This window comes from Thunnus albacares, chromosome 6, assembly GCF_914725855.1.
Source record: "Thunnus albacares chromosome 6, fThuAlb1.1, whole genome shotgun sequence".
NCBI lineage: Eukaryota > Metazoa > Chordata > Actinopteri > Scombriformes > Scombridae > Thunnus > Thunnus albacares.
The window spans coordinates 35,518,100-35,532,285 of NC_058111.1; the positions used below are offsets into that span (position 1 = coordinate 35,518,100).

General features: G+C 39.3%; 1 long non-coding RNA gene across 1 annotated transcript; it reads right to left on the reverse strand.

The window, feature by feature from the left end:
* Window positions 1–11,093: 11,093 nt before the first annotated feature.
* Window positions 11,094–12,267, reverse strand: LOC122984698. The gene is made up of 4 exons (XR_006403953.1): window positions 12,091–12,267; window positions 11,752–11,967; window positions 11,594–11,669; window positions 11,094–11,494 (listed from the first exon to the last, which is right to left on the reverse strand). It is a non-coding gene; the product is annotated as an uncharacterized LOC122984698 (long non-coding RNA).
* Between the last annotated feature and the right edge of the window lie 1,919 nt (window positions 12,268–14,186).

Sequence of the window (14,186 nt, forward strand, 5' to 3'; positions counted from 1 at the left end):
TCCTACTCTCTGGAATTCTCTACTACATAACCTCAGGTCTGCTACAACAGCATCTTCTTTTAAAAGCAGACAAAAAACATATCTTTTTTTGCAAGCTTTTAGTTAGGTCAATGGGTAAAACCTTCATTTTAGAATCAGTATTATTATTGTTGTTCCTTTTTAATAATAATAGTACTTTCTTACCCTACTTTCTCTATTGTAATACCTTCTTACCTTCTCATTTTATATGTTGTCTTATGTTTTCATATATGTAGCATTTCCTTATTTAATGTTTCATCTTATATGTTTTGTATATGTAATGTTATATGTTTTTGTCATGTATGATCTTTACCTACCCTTTACCTTACCCTTTCTTTACTTTTGTTTTTAAGCACACTGTCATATGAAATGTGCTATATAAATAAATTTGACTTGACTTTACTTTGATTTTGCTATGACCCCTGTCACCCAACCTCAGGCTTTTAACAGTGCAGTCACTTCCCCAATCAGCAACACACCCACTGAGAAACAAACTCTGATTATTGGCAGCTCAATAGTGAGAAACGTAAGGTTAGAGACACCAGCAGCCATAGTCAAATGTATTCCTGGGGCCAGAGCGGGCGACACTGAATCAAATTTAAAACTGCTGGCTAAGGATAAACGTAAATATGGTACGACTGTTATTCATGTCGGCGATAATGACTCCCGATTACGCCAATCGGAGGTCACAAAAATGAATGTTGAGTCGGTGTGTACATATGCGAAGACAATGTCGGGCCCCTCCCTGCCTAATCTGACCAGTGATGACATGCCGCAAGTCACAATTCAACCGCTGGCTGTCGAGGTGGTGTCCAGCAAATGATGTGGGCTTCACAGATAATTGGCGGACTTTCTGGGCAACACCTGGTCTGATTAGGAGAGACGGCATACATCCCACTTTGGATCGAGCTGCTCTTATATCTAGAAATATTGTTATTTTGTCTTACTGAAACTTTGCTGTTTCATGAAGAATATGCCAGCCTTAATGAATCCACTTCCCCCAGTCATATTAACACACATTCCTCGAGATACTGGCCGAGGAGGTGGAGTCGCAGCCATGTTCAACTCAAGCCTTATTGTCAACCCCAGACCTAAATTTACTTATAACTCATTCGAAAGCCTTGTTCTTAATATCTCTCACCCAACCTGGAAAACCTTACAGCCAATTCTATTTTTATCAAACTTTTATCAAACTAGAGTTTTTATCAAACTTAGTCCTTAGTACAGATAAAGTAATTATAGTGGGTGATTTTAATATTCATGTGGACATCGATAATGATAGTGTCAGCACTGCCTTTATCTCATTGTTAGACTCAATTGGCTTCTGTCAGAGTGTAAATAAACACACTCACTGTCTTAATCACACCCTTGATCTTGTGCTGATTTACGGCATCGAAATTGAACATTTGATAATTTTTCCACAAAATCCTATTTTATCAGACCATTACTTGATAACTTTTGAATTCCTATTACTGGATTACACACCATTAGACAAAAATGTCTTCACTAGATGTCTATCTGATAGTGCTGTAGCTAAATTTAAGGAAGCAATTCCATCAGTGCTGAATTCAGTGCTATGTCTCAATACTTCAGAGGACTCCTATGCCAATTTTAGTCCCTCCCAAATTGAAAGTCTTGTTGATAGTGCGGCAGGCTCACTGCAAATGACACTGCAAACACACGACTCCATCGCCCCTTTAAAAAGGAAAATAATAAAACATAAGAGGTTAGCTCCATGGTTTAACTCCCAAACCCGCAAATTAAAGCAAATATTGCGAAAATTGGAAAGGATTTGGCGTTCCACCAAACTAGAAGAATCTCGCTAAACCTGGCAAGATAGTCTTAAAACATATAGGAAGGCCCTCTGTTATGCCAGAGCCACCTATTACTCAGCATTAATAGAGGAGAATAAAAACAGCCCTAGGTTTCTTTTCAGCACTTTGGCCAAGCTGACAAAGAGTCATAACTCTATTGATCCATGTATTCCAATGGCTCTCAGTAGTAATGACTTGAGCTTCTTTAATGATAAAATTCTAAGTATTAGAGACAAAATTCAACACACTCTGCCCTCAACAGGCACCAATTTATCCACAAACACAGGAACCTTAGAAGCAGCTGTGGAACGTGACATATATTTGGACTGTTTTTCTCCAATTGACCTTCCTGAACTAACTTCAATGATTTCTTCATCCAAACCTTCAACCTGTTTCTTAGACCCCATCCCAACTAGGTTGCTTAAGGAAGCCTTACCCTTAATTAGCACTTCCTTACTAAATATGATCAATCTCTCTTTAGTAACAGGCTATGTACCACAGTCCTTTAAAGTAGCTTTAAAGTAAACCTCTTTATAAGAAGCCTACTCTCAATTCAGGAGTCTTAGCCAACTATAGACCCATATCTAACCTTCCATTTCTCTCTAAGATCATTGAGAAAGCAGTTGCCAATCAGTTATGTGACTTTCTAGATAACAATAGTTTATTTGAAGATTTTCAGTCAGGATTTAGAGCACATCATAGCACAGAGACATCACTGGTGAAGGTCACAAATGACCTTGTGACTGCATCAGACAAGGGACTTGTCTCTGTACTTGTGTTGTTAGATCTTAGTGCCGCATTTGACACAGTTGATCATCAAATCCTATTATGGAGAATGAAACATTTAATTGGCTTTAAAGGAACTGCATTAAGCTGCTTTAAGTCCTATTTATCAGACTGATTTCAGTTTGTACATGTTAATGATGAATCCTCCATGAAAGCAGAAGTTAGACACAGAGTTCCACAAGGTTCTGTTCTTGGACCAATACTGTTCACCTTGTATATGCTTCCTTTAGGTAATATTATTTGGAAACACTAAATTTTCATTGCTATGTAGATGATACCCAAATATATTTATCAGTGAAGCCTGATGAAACCAATCAGTTAACTGGACTCTAGGCATGCCTTCAGGGAAATAAAGACCTGGATGACCTGCAATTTTCTGCTACTGAACTCAGACAAAACTGAAGTTATTGTGCTTGGCCCTAAACACCTTAGAAACACATCATCTAATGAGATGCCTACTCTGGATGGCATTACCCTGGCCTCCAGCACCACCGTAAGGAATCTGGGAGTTATCTTTGATCAGGATATGTCCTTCAACTCCCACATAAAACAAATTTCAAGGACTGCCTTTTTTCACTTACATAATATTGCAAAAATCAGGCACATCCTGTCTCAAAAAGATGCAGAAAAAATAGTCCACACATTTGTTACTTCTAGGCTGGATTATTGCAACTCATTATTATCAGGCTGCTCTAACAAGTCTCTAAAGACTCTCAAGCTGGTCCAGAATGCAGCTGCAGTTTGTACTGACTATAACTAGAAAAAGAGATCATATTTCCCCCATCTTAGCTTCACTGACTTCCAGTAAAATCAAGAATTGAATTTAAAATCCTTCTCCTCACATACAAAGCTCTTCATGGTCAGGCACCATTATATCTTAAAGAGCTCATAGTACCCTATTACCCCACTAGAACGCTCCCAGAATGCAGGCTTACTGGTGGTTCCTACAATTGCCAAAAGTAGAATGGGAGGCAGAGCCTTCAGCTATCAGGCTCCTCTCCTGTGGAACCATCTTCCAGATTTGGTCTGGGGGGCAGACACCCTCTCTATGTTTAAGAGTGGGCTGAAAACTTTCTTTTTTGATAAAGCTTATAGTTAGGGCCGACCAAGCTCGCCTTGGATCAGCCCTTAGTTATGCTGCTATAGGCCTAGACTGCCAGGGGACTTCCCATGATGCACTGAGCTCCTCTCTCCTCTTCTCCATCTGTATGTATTCTTTAACCATTAATGTTACTAACTTGACTTCTTCCCCGGAGTTCTTTGTGCTGTCTCATCCTCAGGAAACCCCATAAACCATGCTGACGTGTTGATGTCCTTCTTCTGTCCTTCACCAGCTGTTCCTGCTGTTGTTGCCGTTTGTTGCTGCTAGTCATGTATCTATTACTGTTGTTGTTGTTGTTGCTGTTCTGCTTCTCTGTGTTCTCCCCCCTCCCACCCTCTTCTCTCTCTTTCAACCCAACTGGTCAAAGCAGATGGCTGCCCACCTAGAGCCGGGTTCTGCTTGAGGTTTCTTCCCGTTTTTCATTACCGCTGTCGCCAAGTGCTTGCTTATGGGGGAATTGTTGGGTCTCTTTCTCTGTAAATTAAAGAGGATGGTTTAGACCTGCTCCATGTGAAAAGTGCCCTGAGATGACTTTTGCTGTGATTTGGCACTACATAAATAAAATTGAATTGAATTGAATTGAACTTCTACTGCAAAAACCAAAAACCATAAATTAAACTATCTACCCTCCGAAAGCCTAAATAATACAGAGAACTCAAGGCCCCAAATTTCTTCTACTATTTCCTCTCACATCAGTTACTGTACATCTGCCACTGGACACATAACACCAATCCACCTTGGCTAGAAATCAAAAATAGTTTAGTTCAGGAATTGAGCATCAAAAATCATTTATAGGGAAATCCATAAAAACTCACATCTGTTCCAAAAACAACAGCACTATCACCACCACTCCTAACTGTTTGGTGGAAGTCAAATGAAATTCCCCATTACAACCTCTCATCCATCATATTCCATTATGGCATAACCCCATGTTTCTAATCAATAACAAACCCTTTCTCCTCTCAACCTGAGTTGAGAGAGGAGTAGCCAGCTTGAGACAGCTGCTCAGTGGTGGCTTGCTCATGACCTTTGACCACATACAAAAAAAAAAACAACATACCAGACCACTGCTACTTCCAGTGTATCCAGTCAAAAGAAGAACCTCAAAAAATGTTATCCCAAATATAAAAACTCCTGGCATCCGAAGACAGAGCAATATCAATCCCTACAGACAAATGGACTACAGACATAAATAACCTACCAACAGATATTAATTTGCAAAACATATGCAGTAACACATTTTCTATGACATTTAATTCCAAAACCCAACTAATACAGTATAAAGTACTTCATAGAACCCACATCACCCCCACACACTACCCACAAACTTTACCACATCAGCTTTAGCCAAAGTAATACACATTCATATTGTCCAACCTCAACAGATGATTACTTCCATGCCCTCTGGCTATGCCCTCATGTCCAAAAACTTCTGGTCAGAGGTCATGAGCAGGCTATCTGAGATTCTTAGCCTCAGCATTCTCTTATGTCCTATCATTGCATTACTTGGCGATGTCTCTACATTACATACACCTAAACATCTCAAACCATCCATATTAATATCACTAAATGTTGCCAAAAAGACCAAGGCTGCAGTTGAAAAGTCCCTCCTATCGTCTTTTCCTAACCACTTTTCCTTGACCTCGATGGAAAACGTCACAAGGTCAAGGAAAGATGTGAAGGAGAAGTCATAAGGACATAGGAAAAGACAACTGTGGTGCTGAGAAAATCTGACTGCACTTACACTGGACTACATAATTATGTGACGGCAGATGTTATTGATGTAGGTCGACTGTGGTGAAACTACAATGTTCTGAAGATGGACTACAAAAAGCGCATCTTACATACTTCCCCCCGGTCATTCTTATTGTGTTGTTTCATGCAGGCTACATAAACGTGCACAACACACTGAAAAATAACTTCATTACAAAGGTCAGAAATGAATTTTAAAAAAGGAATATAGCCTGCCAGTCACAAAACTGAAATGAAATTGTCACATTATAATAGTTTAAGAACCACCACATATAAACCCAAACACCTTGAAATGTTGACTTGTTTGTGTAACTTCATCGATTATCTATCTATCTATCTATCTATCTATCCATCTATCTATTTATCTATAGCAAGCATAGTCAGTGATTGTTTTTGTAGAGATGCAGTTGGGTCAGATAATATAGATACAACAATAAAAGTGAAAAACATTTGTTTTCTGGTTTTGATTCAATTTCTATTCCAATTGCCGATTTGAAGACGAAAACGGGAAAAGCACATGAATTTCTGTTTTCTTAATTCATAAGAAAAATGTATAATGCTTTGTACATTTGTTTATTCTGTTATCAAACAAGCTGAACACAACTTCGGACAGAGGGGACACAGACTGCTGTGAATGTGTGTAATGTGGGTTTAATCGTTTGAATTTATGAATGGTGCATCGCTTGCTGCCGCAAGGAATAGTGGGATGGAATTATCTCCTTTCCTTTCGTAAAGGATGATCAAGTGTACCCTATGCTAAAGGAGATTAGAATTGGAGCACCTTTCCTTAGCAGTTAGAGAGTTTGACCAGCTCTTATCATGGCTGCCACTTAGATACTTCCGGGTCATTTCACTCAGTTAGGAACCTTCCTAAGCAAAAAAGACTATTCGACTGCAGCCCATATTACTGAACTGGAAAGACAGAACCAAGGTATCCAAAACCCACTGGCTCAATCTACTAACAGGCCATTCAAATCTAGAAAAACTTACTGCTTCTTTGAAAAACATTAAATCCTATGAAAACACCCGGTCCCCCTTTCTACAATACCTTCAACACTGATTCCTCTTTCCACCAATGGCCCCCAATATAACTGTAAGTTTTACTATTCTTTTTAACTTTTAATTATTTTATTTTTCTATTTTTCTCTCTTTTCTTTATACTCTAATAAACCTACAAGAAAACACAATGTGCAGTTTGTCCCATCAACCCGGTTTGTTTGGTTTTGTCTGTCTTGTCTCATCATGTCTTGTTTCTCATCCTTTATATGTAAATATGTATATCAGAGAATATATATCAAAGAATGATGTGTATATGATATGTGTGCTTTTTTTGGTTACTGTGTTGCTTTATTTTACTGCACTGCGTATTGGGTAATTCTGTATTAAAAAAAAAATGGTAAAAAAAAAAAAAAAATCTTGAATTTTAAGTGCCTTGGCCTCAAAGAAAGTAAAAAACGTAATATAAAATGTCCCAAACCCACAATCGTACATAACATGTTTTGGTGTCGTCAAGGTAATGTGATGTGTCACAAAGTGCTGTCCCGTTCCTATTCATACCATTTCAAACCTTTGCAGCCTCTCACATTTAAGCACTTACCAGGTGATGTCGCTTAACTCTGTAAGGGTTCAGGGCTTAGGGTTTAGGGGGGGCATGGGGATTGGGCCACAAAGATCCTAGCAGAACAGACTCACACACTCTCACACAAACATAGTCACACAAAACACAGGAGCAAAACTACACACAGATGTGGAATACGGCCAGGTCCATAACAGTAGTCTGATCTTTAATCAGGCCATCTTCTTTCTTATACTATACTAAATCAAAGGGATACAGAGCCTAAATATATAATATCCTAGGTCAAGTCAGGAGATACTCTCAGCAAAACATCAGCATTAATTCATCTGCGGATTGTGAATATTTATGCCAGATGTCATATTTGACATAGTTTGGATGTAACAAGTGAAAGTGTTTTGAAATGCATCCAATCAAATGACATGTGGATGACTACCTAAACCCAACCATCATATAAAGCACACCTAAAAGAGTTAGCTTGGCGGTATAGTAGTAGCTAGCAGAGTGACATCATTGTTGGACCTCATACTCTATGTGCATGAGACAAAGGCAGGCCTGCATGCAAGTCACAAAGCCTGATAACAAGAAAGAGCACTAGTCGAACAAAGGGAGTCCAAAACGGACGCCATCTCTCAACATGCACTGCTCAGTTCACACTTTGGTGTTGAATCTAGACACTCTCACCTCTCATTGGCAGAGACGCTCCAACACCAGAGGAAGTCACAGCAACACAGCCGTGATGTCACCGGCCCTTTAAATAGTGGGTGTACCCAGAAATCCCTGCCTACCAGTAATAGTGCAGGAGGGAAGCTCTGTCTCTCCATGAGCCCGTTTACTAAAGGAGGTAACCCCGTGCACGTGTACTTTTCCCCACCGACTGGAAGACTCTCCCCTTGCTGTGCGAGATGAGACATCACCTGTGTTTGCCACCGGATCTGAGAGGAGACTGCTGCTGCAACCCAGCACTCTCACTGCCTGCAGAAGGAAGAAAAGGATTTCTTCACAAAGACACAGATAACTTCTCTGCCGTGCTCTTCTTCAACTAAGTCGACTCTGCTGTTTTCTCCGCAACACTGCCAACAGAGCGCGAGGACGGCCCCGACAGCATCTGAGCTGAAGAACCAAGCCGGACTGAAAGACGAACTGAAACACACATCCTGCTCACTTTCTGACACGACCAAGTAATAATTTTAAGCCTGGGCAGAGAAAGGTTATAGTGTGTGTTATTTTCAGGTTCAGTACTGTTGTTTTTGTTATGTGAATTGAGTGCCGAGTCCCTTTTGTTGCTTTACTCTGAGGAGTTTTTGAAGTTTGCTACCTGTTTAGTTGTGTTTACCATGCTAGACTGCTGTTTGTGCCACCATGAGTGAAAAAGTAAGTTGCTTTGTCGATCGGAAGTCAGATAACATGCGTTACAGACTGCTGTCTATACGCACGCTCTCTGTGGACAAAGCAACTGCGTCAGATGTGACTTCCTCCCATAGTCACATACGCATCTAAACTCTCGCGCGACGTCACAACAGATCACGTCACCATCTCGCGCACACACACATACACGTTCCCACTTGTATGTGTTTTCACTGTACATAGCTGTATGTTTGCTTAGGTAGAACTAGATTTTAGATAGTGATTTATTGCTCAAAGCATTGGCTAACTTTGTTAACTTTGCTTTTGTTTCATAAACACTGTTATATCTTTAAAGAGAGGTCTTTTGTCCTTATTGTGTTTCTATATTGTGAAAAGCAGCTGATTGAGAGAGTCAGAGCTCAAATTCAAACCTTCTGCGTTCACCTGTGAACGGTGATATCCCTCATATATTCGCATTCTAGGTGAAGTCTTTCATGAGACTACCTTATTGTTTGGTTATTTGTCCCGGTTTCCAGGTGGTGCCCCGTAATTATTAATTCGTATTAATATATTTTTTTTTTAAAAATTAACAATTATCTCTGATTATTATTAGTTATTGCCAATAACCAGCCGTGCTCCTCACAGATCCAAAAGTTGGTGTCCCACTGTGAGGTTCAATAACAGTTGATGCCCCATATTATTAATTAATATGAATAATTTCTTGATTTTATTACTAATAACCAAATGCACTCCTGCCAGATGTAACATCGTTATAGTAGAAGACATGTGTTTGGTTGTCAGTTCTACAAAAACATTTCCAAAGAACATGGTTGAGGCGTTATAAACAATACAGATTAGGGAGGTGTGTCTGTGTGAAGTGTGTTTGTACAGCTCTGTGTCACTCTGTATTCACTCAGCCATGTCATCTTAACTCAATTAAACTGTATATATATTAAAAATGTACTGCCATCTGCAGCATTCGGTAGAAAAGCCATTTCCTGTTTGTCTCAGTGACCCCTGGGAGGTCCCATGTGAGGGCCAACGCTGTAACAGCCTCCCTGTCCGACTTACTCAGCTCACTGTCTCCGTCGAGCTTTGGTTAACACAAATTTGTAATCAATGGTTGAGTTGATAATAAATGTGCATTAGTTACATGAAGAAGTCATTACATTGTAATACATACCAGCCCAATGGTTTGCCGGAGGTCCAGATCAGTGATATCTTCCAGCTGGATTGTGGCTGTGTCCAAGTTGCCCCTCAGTAACACATGGATAATGGCTGGACTGAGCCTGGATAGACATGGGCCACCATAGATGAAGGAATGGCCCATCATCCTGCCTGCCATCACAAACAGGTCGCTCTCCACCAATATTTGGGAGGTAGAAGGAATAAGGTGATCCTGTTCTCCCTCAAAGAACAAGGTGATGTTACTGTTGCCTGTATGGGATGTAATTCAGATGGAGAAAAAAAATTGTTGAGGAAAAAAAAATTCACAATCTTTGTACAACAGTGGAAAAAAAAATCAGCCAAGGCAAGTGAATACAATGAAATATTGGGGTTAAAGAAATGTTAAGATTAATTTTCACTAATATGCGTATCAGTATTTGTATTACAAATACAATGCATACCAAAGTTGATGTGGAACCCGTACTGCAGCTTTTGCATTATCATGCTGAAAAGGTGTCACATCACACCACTTCCGGGGGCTGTATCCCCTACAAAATAGCATTGACTGCACTTAAAGGCACAATATGTAATTTCAGTCGCTAGGGGTCTCTCAATCAAAACAATAACAAAAGATGGGGTGTGATGATGGTGTGAAGTAGCAAAGGATCATGGGAGTTGTTGTCTTCGTTGTTAAATAACCAGCTTCACCGGGATAGGATTACTCCAGTGTTAATCATTCAGGATGTTTTTACCGGGAGCCAAATTACCCGCAGAGGTCTCCTCCTCTCCAGAACAAACAGACCCGGTGATTACAGGTAAAAACACTGAATAAAGCTGTTTCACCTAAAAAATCAGTGTTTCTCCAGCGATGTACGGCGACCACCGGACATCCAGTTCGGGCAGTTAGCCGAGCTGCTGCTAACACTTGTTCGGTTTATTTCTCTTATAACTTTAGATCCAGACGTTCAGCCGGTTTCTCCCAGGAGCCGAATTATCCGCAGAGACCTCCTCCTCTCCTAAAACAAACGTACGCACTGATTAGAATCGTCAGAATACTCATTAAAGCTGTTTTACCTAAAAAATCAGTGTCCTAAATTTATCATGAAAATGTGACTTAAAACTGAATAAAAGTCCATTTATAACAGTTTCTGTGGAACAACCACAACGCCGATGTATTATCTTGTATGTGTGTAAGTTACTCTTTGGTAGACGCCATTGTAGCGGACAAACACAGCGCCGCTGTATGCATCTTGTGCGTGTTTACTCTTTGGTAGAGGAGGTATGACGCCATTGACGTGACCAAATGAAACGGTCCGTTACTTTGATTAAATTGCAGATTTCTCTGGGTTTGAAAATTGTTGGAAACATTTGGGATAATGTAAGTACACAACTCAACAACATATATAACATAGGTCTAGTTGTTTTTAGACATTTTAATGTGGAATAATTACATATTATACCTTTAAGTGATGATCTAGAGAGACAACCAAACCAAAATGAAATCAACAAAATATGTAGTATGTACCTTCTAACATGCATCTTAAGGGCCTCGCCCAGTCAGTGTGGCTGCTCTTATAGAAGCCGATTATGGCCATCTCCTTCTTATCCACAACTTCATGGATATCAATGCTTAACCGAAGAGGAGGCATCTCCTCTTTATGGCCAAGCAAATACCTCCTGAACTCTTCTTCTATGAGGGTCAGCAACACTCTTCCAAGCTGAAAATACACAATGTGAAGGCATTATAAATGGATCAATCAATTGAAGAGCAATGCAATCTGTAAAACTGTAATTCAAGTAATCATCATGATGCAATGGAGATCAGGATGCCCTTAAAGATGCCCTTTCCTCCATTGGAAATTGTTTTTGGCTGTTTGCCAGTGTACCCCTCCAATTCTGGAATAGACAGTGACAGGTTCCTTTGGCCACTGCCACCTTAAATAACAATATTATATGTTAATTAATTGTGACAACAAATGTTAAAATGTGTTAACAAATATTAACGTATTCACAATATTAATATAAAAGCTCTACCTGAAGCCTTATAAAAGAGCCAATCACCATCTAGAGCCTGTAGTTTGGGAAATTCCTGTTGAAAGAGCCAACGACTCTAAATCAAAGCATGCAAATAGTTTAGAGCAATATATGAATGCATTACAATTCAAAAATAAAAACGTTAAAGTTGTTTTCACCTGATTATGGTCAGATTCCTCTGGGACTGACGCAGTCACGTTCACTGACACATCAACTTTAGCTCAGAATCGACCATGGGAATTTTCCCTGTTGGCCTTGGGAGAGCAAACACTGTGAGTGCTACGCTTTTATCTGTGGCTTTCGGAGGCTGAGAAAATCTTTTTTGTCCTCTTTTGGGTTTCAGTCCACCTCTTCTGAAATGCCCAGGAAAAAGTCTAAAGTAATAAGAAATTAAGTAGAAGAATGAGATAATGAGTTAGAGTAGTAGCAGCAGCATATAAAGAATGGGATAATGTTCAGATCGTATATATATATGTTCCAATTTTAGACTCAAATACCATGACATCTCCTCCTGTACTCTTGTATTATTTGGTGTGGTCTGAGTTGATGAAGCGGACATACCCACGCTGGCAGCAGGGCGGAGTAAAGTTGTACTTAGAGCAGCAGAAGCGGGAACAGAAGAATTCTCTCTTTCAAAAGGAGGAATGTTAGGGCAAATAGGACGGGGTGGTAGGTTCAGTAGCTAATGTTAGCTTAGCGTAATTACATATTAACAATGAACAATACAATACGATATTTCTAAACCAAAACAGCTAACAAACCCAACAGCCATTCTATCAAAGACCTTAACCAGGATGTTGCCACTTGTCATATCTTAACGTAGCCTCACTGAAACAAGGTGACTAACTAAGCACGGTGCGGTTCACACAGACATTACACCTACATTTGTAAGGATACACTACTAATAACGATCTTTGTGACTTTAATACCACTTGAAAGAATAAATGAAAAATATAAAGGATGAGGTGGCTGATAACTGCTAACTGAAGAAGCAGGCAAGCCACCACTTTAGAGAGCTGAACATGCCCACAAGCATCCTCGTGCCTTTCATACTCAAACAGTATGAGCTAGAGTTAGATAATATACATAGAACAAATAAACATACACTAATAATCACTGTGTGACCCTAACACAAAACAATGACTGCACGTTACTTATCGCTGATTTAAAAAAAAAAAAAAAACAGCTCATACTTTGAAATGTGGAAATGATGTTGTCAGCAGGCGATTAGGTGTTATCCGAAAATTGCCGAGTGATACGTATGGATTTTCATTCAGACCAGTGGAAAATTTGTTTCAAAACTCTGTGTGTAAAAAGCAAATCCACAAGCGTAGAACTGAGATCCACAAATGTTTTCTCGATACACAAATAAAATGTATTAACATATTTTTTTTTATTTGTGGAATTTGTTTGTGTATTTGCAGATCGGTTTTATATTTGCAAAATATTTTTGTGAGTTTACAAATCTTTTTTTTGTATTTGTGGAAGGTGTTTATATTTACAGATCATTATGAAACAAATCTATCTCCATAGGGGTATGATCACTTATTGTAATTGAGTGAATTGAGGTGTCAGTTATGTCCTGTATGATCGATTTACTAGTTAGGAAAAAGTCTATATGAGAGAATGAGTGATGTAGTGGTGAGAAATATGAAAATTCTTTTGCTGTTGGATTATTTAGTCGCCAACTGTCATCAAATCCTGCTCCTGTTCAGTCTATTGGTGGGTTGAGAACTGTGTTAAAATCACCTCAAATGATCATTTTGGAGTCTGTAAAACTGCATGATGATGTGAAGAATCTATGAAAGAAGGCGGGGTCATCTGTGTTGGGTCCGTAGACATTTGCTATGGTCAGACTAGTACTGTTAATTGATGTATTTAAAATAATGAATCTGCCGTCTGGGTTGATGATGGTGGAGATATGAGTTAGTGAGATTCTCTTGTGAATCAGTATGGATACACCTCTTTGTCTTGAGTTATAGGAAGCAGATACATTCTGTTGATTTTAATCTGTGGTTGTTAGAATTTGACATATGGGTTTCTTGAAGTAGGCAGATATCTGGATTTATTTAATTTAAGCGAATAAATATTTTATTCCTTTTAGTTTATGAGCCAATCCCATATATATTCCATTTTAGGAATTTAAGTGGAGCCATGATTCAAGATTATTGGTAAGATGTGTCCTGGTAGATGCTTGTTTTGAGGTATGTGTGTGTGTGTGTGTATATGTATGTGTGTGTATATTTGCCTCTGCTGTCACTAGATGTCAAACATGCAATGAGAGGGGGAGGGGGAAATAATAACAACAAAAACAACAATAAACACTTACATAAACACATGTAAGCATGCATGGCTGTACACAGTGAGAGATAGGGGAGAGTTATGAGAGAGTTAAGTGGGTCATGGTGAGTCAGAAAAGTCAGGGAGTGGTGTTGGTGTCGCGGTAGAGCTGTCCTTCTATATATAGTTTGTCCACAATCAGGTTGGCACATTTATTGTTTTGTTTGTGTTGTTTCAGGATGGGGTAGAGAGTATTGCAACGTTCGTTCAATTCGCATGGGAATTGATCGTTGAGTCCGTATTTTGTACCTTT